The sequence below is a fragment of the Ctenocephalides felis genome, unplaced genomic scaffold (assembly GCF_003426905.1).
Source record: "Ctenocephalides felis isolate EL2017-DRISC unplaced genomic scaffold, ASM342690v1 CF-g0.4_SCAFFOLD_03573, whole genome shotgun sequence".
NCBI lineage: Eukaryota > Metazoa > Arthropoda > Insecta > Siphonaptera > Pulicidae > Ctenocephalides > Ctenocephalides felis.
The window spans coordinates 13237135-13243876 of record NW_020539727.1 but is presented as its reverse complement, the minus strand read 5'-3'; the positions used below and the strand labels follow the sequence as shown (position 1 = coordinate 13243876).

Sequence of the window (6742 nt, the reverse complement as noted above, 5' to 3'; positions counted from 1 at the left end):
AGGTCCCTGATGAAGAGGTCGGTGTGTTGTTTATTCGGCGCGTTGATGGTTGAATTGGAAGAATCTGTAAAGAAAAGATCATGTTAGCGATACAGGCATTGTTATATAGACAGATACATACTTTATAATTGAGAGAGGTCCCTGATGAAGAGGTCGGTGTGTTGTTTATTCGGCGCGTTGATGGTTGAATTGGAAGAATCTGTAAAGAAAAGATCCATGTTAGCGATACAGGCATTGTTATATAGACAGATACATACTTTATAATTGGAGAGAGGTCCCTGATGAAGAGGTCGGTGTGTTGTTTATTCGGCGCGTTGATGGTTGAATTGGAAGAATCTGTAAAGAAAAGATCCATGTTAGCAATACAGGCATTGTTATATAGACAGATACATACTTTATAATTGGAGAGAGGTCCCTGATGAAGAGGTCGGTGTGTTGTTTATTCGGCGCGTTGATGGTTGAATTGGAAGAATCTGTAAAGAAAAGATCCATGTTAGCGATGCAGGCATTGTTATATAGACAGATACATACTTTATAATTGGAGAGAGGTCCCTGATGAAGAGGTCGGTGTGTTGTTTATTCGGCGCGTTGATGGTTGAATTGGAAGAATCTGTAAAGAAAAGATCCATGTTAGCGATGCAGGCATTGTTATATAGACTGATACATACTTTATAATTAGTGAGGGGTCCCTGATGAAGAGGTCGGTGTGTTGTTTATTCGGTGCGTTGATGGTTGAATTGGAAGAATCTGTAAAGAAAAGATTCATGTTAGCGATGCAGGCATTGTTATATAGACAGATACATACTTATAATTAGAGAGAGGTCCCTGATGAAGAGGTCGGTGTGTTGTTTATTCGGCGCGTTGATGGTTGAATTGGAAGAATCTGTAAAGAAAAGATCCATGTTAGCGATACAGGCATTGTTATATAGACAGATACATACTTTATAATTGGAGAGAGGTCCCTGATGAAGAGGTCGGTGTGTTGTTTATTCGGCGCGTTGATGGTTGAATTGGAAGAATCTGTAAAGAAAAGATCCATGTTAGCGATACAGGCATTGTTATATAGACAGATACATACTTTATAATTGGAGAGAGGTCCCTGATGAAGAGGTCGGTGTGTTGTTTATTCGGCGCGTTGATGGTTGAATTGGAAGAATCTGTAAAGAAAAGATTCCATGTTAGCGATGCAGGCATTGTTATATAGACAGATACATACTTTATAATTGGAGAGAGGTCCCTGATGAAGAGGTCGGTGTGTTGTTTATTCGGCGCGTTGATGGTTGAATTGGAAGAATCTGTAAAGAAAAGATCCATGTTAGCGATACAGGCATTGTTATATAGACAGATACATACTTTATAATTGGAGAGAGGTCCCTGATGAAGAGGTCGGTGTGTTGTTTATTCGGCGCGTTGATGGTTGAATTGGAAGAATCTGTAAAGAAAGATCCATGTTAGCGATGCAGGCATTGTTATATAGACAGATACATACTTTATAATTGGAGAGAGGTCCCTGATGAAGAGGTCGGTGTGTTGTTTATTCGGCGCGTTGATGGTTGAATTGGAAGAATCTGTAAAGAAAAGATTCATGTTAGCGATGCAGGCATTGTTATATAGACAGATACATACTTTATAATTGGAGAGAGGTCCCTGATGAAGAGGTCGGTGTGTTGTTTATTCGGCGCGTTGATGGTTGAATTGGAAGAATCTGTAAAGAAAAGATCCATGTTAGCGATGCAGGCATTGTTATATAGACAGATACATACTTTATAATTGAGAGAGGTCCCTGATGAAGAGGTCGGTGTGTTGTTTATTCGGCGCGTTGATGGTTGAATTGGAAGAATCTGTAAAGAAAAGATCCATGTTAGCGATACAGGCATTGTTATATAGACAGATACATACTTTATAATTGGAGAGAGGTCCCTGATGAAGAGGTCGGTGTGTTGTTTATTCGGCGCGTTGATGGTTGAATTGGAAGAATCTGTAAAGAAAAGATCCATGTTAGCGATACAGGCATTGTTATATAGACAGATACATACTTTATAATTGGAGAGAGGTCCCTGATGAAGAGGTCGGTGTGTGTGTTTATTCGGCGCGTTGATGGTTGAATTGGAAGAATCTGTAAAGAAAAGATCATGTTAGCGATACAGGCATTGTTATATAGACAGATACATACTTTATAATTGGAGAGAGGTCCCTGATGAAGAGGTCGGTGTGTTGTTTATTCGGCGCGTTGATGGTTGAATTGGAAGAATCTGTAAAGAAAAGATCCATGTTAGCGATACAGGCATTGTTTATATAGACAGATACATACTTTATAATTGGAGAGAGGTCCCTGATGAAGAGGTCGGTGTGTTGTTTATTCGGCGCGTTGATGGTTGAATTGGAAGAATCTGTAAAGAAAAGATCCATGTTAGCGATGCAGGCATTGTTATATAGACAGATACATACTTTATAATTGGAGAGAGGTCCCTGATGAAGAGGTCGGTGTGTTGTTTATTCGGCGCGTTGATGGTTGAATTGGAAGAATCTGTAAAGAAAAGATCCATGTTAGCGATACAGGCATTGTTATATAGACAGATACATACTTTATAATTGGAGAGAGGTCCCTGATGAAGAGGTCGGTGTGTTGTTTATTCGGCGCGTTGATGGTTGAATTGGAAGAATCTGTAAAGAAAAGATCATGTTAGCGATACAGGCATTGTTATATAGACAGATACATACTTTATAATTGGAGAGAGGTCCCTGATGAAGAGGTCGGTGTGTTGTTTATTCGGCGCGTTGATGGTTGAATTGGAAGAATCTGTAAAGAAAAGATCCATGTTAGCGATACAGGCATTGTTATATAGACAGATACATACTTTATAATTGGAGAGAGGTCCCTGATGAAGAGGTCGGTGTGTTGTTTATTCGGCGCGTTGATGGTTGAATTGGAAGAATCTGTAAAGAAAAGATCCATGTTAGCGATGCAGGCATTGTTATTGTTATATAGACAGATACATACTATAATTGGAGAGAGGTCCCTGATGAAGAGGTCGGTGTGTTGTTTATTCGGCGCGTTGATGGTTGAATTGGAAGAATCTGTAAAGAAAAGATCCATGTTAGCGATACAGGCATTGTTATATAGACAGATACATACTTTATAATTGGAGAGAGGTCCCTGATGAAGAGGTCGGTGTGTTGTTTATTCGGCGCGTTGATGGTTGAATTGGAAGAATCTGTAAAGAAAAGATCCATGTTAGCAATACAGGCATTGTTATATAGACAGATACATACTTTATAATTGGAGAGAGGTCCCTGATGAAGAGGTCGGTGTGTTGTTTATTCGGCGCGTTGATGGTTGAATTGGAAGAATCTGTAAAGAAAAGATCCATGTTAGCGATACAGGCATTGTTATATAGACAGATACATACTTTATAATTGGAGAGAGGTCCCTGATGAAGAGGTCGGTGTGTTGTTTATTCGGCGCGTTGATGGTTGAATTGGAAGAATCTGTAAAGAAAAGATCCATGTTAGCGATGCAGGCATTGTTATATAGACTGATACATACTTTATAATTGGAGAGAGGTCCCTGATGAAGAGGTCGGTGTGTTGTTTATTCGGCGCGTTGATGGTTGAATTGGAAGAATCTGTAAAGAAAAGATCCATGTTAGCGATACAGGCATTGTTATATAGACAGATACATACTTTATAATTGGAGAGAGGTCCCTGATGAAGAGGTCGGTGTGTTGTTTATTCGGCGCGTTGATGGTTGAATTGGGAGAATCTGTAAAGAAAAGATTCATGTTAGCGATACAGGCATTGTTATATAGACAGATACATACTTTATAATTGGAGAGAGGTCCCTGATGAAGAGGTCGGTGTGTTGTTTATTCGGCGCGTTGATGGTTGAATTGGAAGAATCTGTAAAGAAAAGATCCATGTTAGCGATGCAGGCATTGTTATTGTTATATAGACATATACATACTCTGTAATTAGAGAGAGGTCCCTGATGAAGAGGTCGGTGTGTTGTTTATTCGGTGGTTGAATTGGAAGAATCTGTAAAGAAAAGATTCATGTTAGCGATGCAGGCATTGTTATTGTTATGTAGACAGAAACCAAGACGGGATGTCAAAACTTCTGGACATTTAAATAAGGCTTTGGACAAGGTAAAAGATTTGAAAAGGCAAACATTCTGGGCATTCGAATAATATATAAGGCTTTAGAATTAGCAATCAAGACAGCTAAGACCTTGGGCCATTGAACAGTGCAACAAAAACGGGAAGCAAAGACCTTGGGCCATTGGGCAGGGCAACAAAGACGAGAAGCAAAGACCTTGGGCCATTGGGCAGGGCAACAAAGACGAGAAGCAAAGACCTTGGGCTATTGGGCAGGGCAACAAAGACGGGGAGCAAAGACCTTGGGCCATTGGGCAGGGCAACAAAGACGAGGGGGCAAAGATCGTGGGCCATTTGGGCAGGGCAACAAAGACGAGAAGCAAAGACCTTGGGCCATTGGGCAGGGCAACAAAGACGGGGAGCAAAGACCTTGGGCAACTGGCAGGGCAACAAAGACGGGGAGCAAAGACCTTGGGCAACAAGGATGACAAGGCAAAGATTGTGGACCATAGGGCAGGGCAACAAAGATAGCGAGGAAAAGATCCTGGGCCGTTTGGGGAGGGCAACAAAGACGAGAAGGCAAAGATCCTGGAAATTGGGCAAAGCAACCAAGACGAGAAGGCAAACATTATGGGCATTTAAATAAGGCTCTAACAAAACAATCAAAACGGGGAGGCAAAAATCCTGGGCATTCGAAGGTGGCATTGGGCAAGGCAATCAAGACTGTATTCACAATGAAGCCCATTGTTGTCGCATAAACTTCTACTGAATATTGATATGAATGAGTGTTTCAAACTTATCACAGTCCTCATGAGAGTCACCTGAAAATAAATAAAGTTCAGTTAAATGAATAATTTTAAATATTTAAAAACAGTAAAAAATATGATATATAGAACGTAAAATGTGCTTTACATGTAATAAAATTGCGTAATTTTAAACAATTTACACAATTGCATTCTTGGAAGATTGATATGCGATTTGTAATTTTTTTTGAACATATATAATTGTACCACTATAATACTATCACGATGGTAGAAAATTAAAATAAAAATCGAAAGAAAGAATCTTTTGTCATCTTGTATGATATCACTATTGTCTGATAAATTTGCGTCAAATGCTTATCTGATTGAAATTGACACTACGCACAATCACTCAGTGAGCACGAGAAAAAACTTTTAACAAACACTTTCTTGGAGTATCAAAATACAATGAATTTCTGAGACAGTTGGATTAGCAATTGGCCAAGATCTAAAAAAAAGAAACATTTTAATTATGCATAAAAACACCTCGCAAAAATAGCGATGATTTAGCTAATAAATATTTGAACACTTACTTCAAAATATACATAAATGGTTCAACCTGAATATATTTGTTATATTATCCATGTTATTTTCATACTACTTTTATATTGTTATATTGGTTTCCTCGTTTTTTATTTTTATAAATCTGAGCTCATTCCTAGTAATATTCTTGAAGCTCCTTCATAAATTTTCCAAACTTATGTCAGTCGTCTTCGTAGAGCATTAATCGCTTGGAAGATTATTAACATGCGCAACTGACATTGTGCAACGGTTGCAGAAGCTGATTTAAAACGCCCTAAAAAAATATAATATTACAAAAAAGAACACTGGAGATTGAGAACAATAACATGCATTGTAGGAATATGTCATTGATTGAATACTTAATTTTCAGCAAGAACTTACCGTGTTATGTGGCATTGCGCAATTTGAATTGTTAGTAAAACTGCATATACGAATATTAATTAACTAATAATAAGCTAAACAACATCAAAACGACGAGCAAATTTTCATTTAGATTTTCCTCTTCGATGTTAACTCCATGGCGGCCGGCAAGAGAAAGGACAAAATCCGGGTTACCGCGCCAATGGTTTGGCCGCAGCGCCATCTATCTGCGCGTCACGTGAAATAGATTTTGACAGTTAGTTCGTCGGTGACGATGGCGGCAAATTTAAACCGAACGAATTGTTAAATTCGTTATTAAATTAAATTATTAACAAAGTTGTTGAATAGACTTTAATATCTCCATAATGTTATAAGTCAAATTATATAAAATTATACATAGTCAAATTTTATAATCAAAAATTTTTAATTGGAAAGTTGAAACTTATATATATATATATATATATATATATTAATATATATTAATATAACCATTATACATTACAGTGTCACCCTGTTCCAAATAAATCCGAAGCAGCTCCAAAGCCATGGCATATAATTTTATTTTTGGTGGAGTTACCACAGGAGGAGTAATTTGTGATGTCACTCCAGGATAAATTTGTGGTTCCATTACAGGATGATTTACAGACGCAAATTTGCTATTGAATTACGGGATTATTTTATGGCAAGAATGCTTTCCTATACCAAATCTGCCTGTCTTACCTGGTGCAGATTCCCTAGATATAAATATACTGGTTAATAACATAATTAACTAGTGGGGCGCATGGCATCGTGAATTAAGGCAAATTGCTGGCACTTCCCGTACTGTAATGAAATATTCGAGAAATTTTAAACGTTTTCAAATATATTATTACAAATACTGTAACTTTCATTATTTTTGCTATCTCTTGTTATATCTGAGCAAATCAAATGTAAATCATAAATCAATTTATCTCTAGAACATTAACA

At 37.9% G+C, this 6742-nt stretch overlaps 1 long non-coding RNA gene across 1 annotated transcript; it reads right to left on the bottom strand.

Annotated features, from left to right (window-relative positions):
* Window positions 1-581: 581 nt before the first annotated feature.
* Window positions 582-4019, bottom strand: LOC113389383. Its single transcript, XR_003368247.1, has 3 exons — window positions 3965-4019; window positions 669-747; window positions 582-610 (listed from the first exon to the last, which is right to left on the bottom strand). It is a non-coding gene; the product is annotated as an uncharacterized LOC113389383 (long non-coding RNA).
* Between the last annotated feature and the right edge of the window lie 2723 nt (window positions 4020-6742).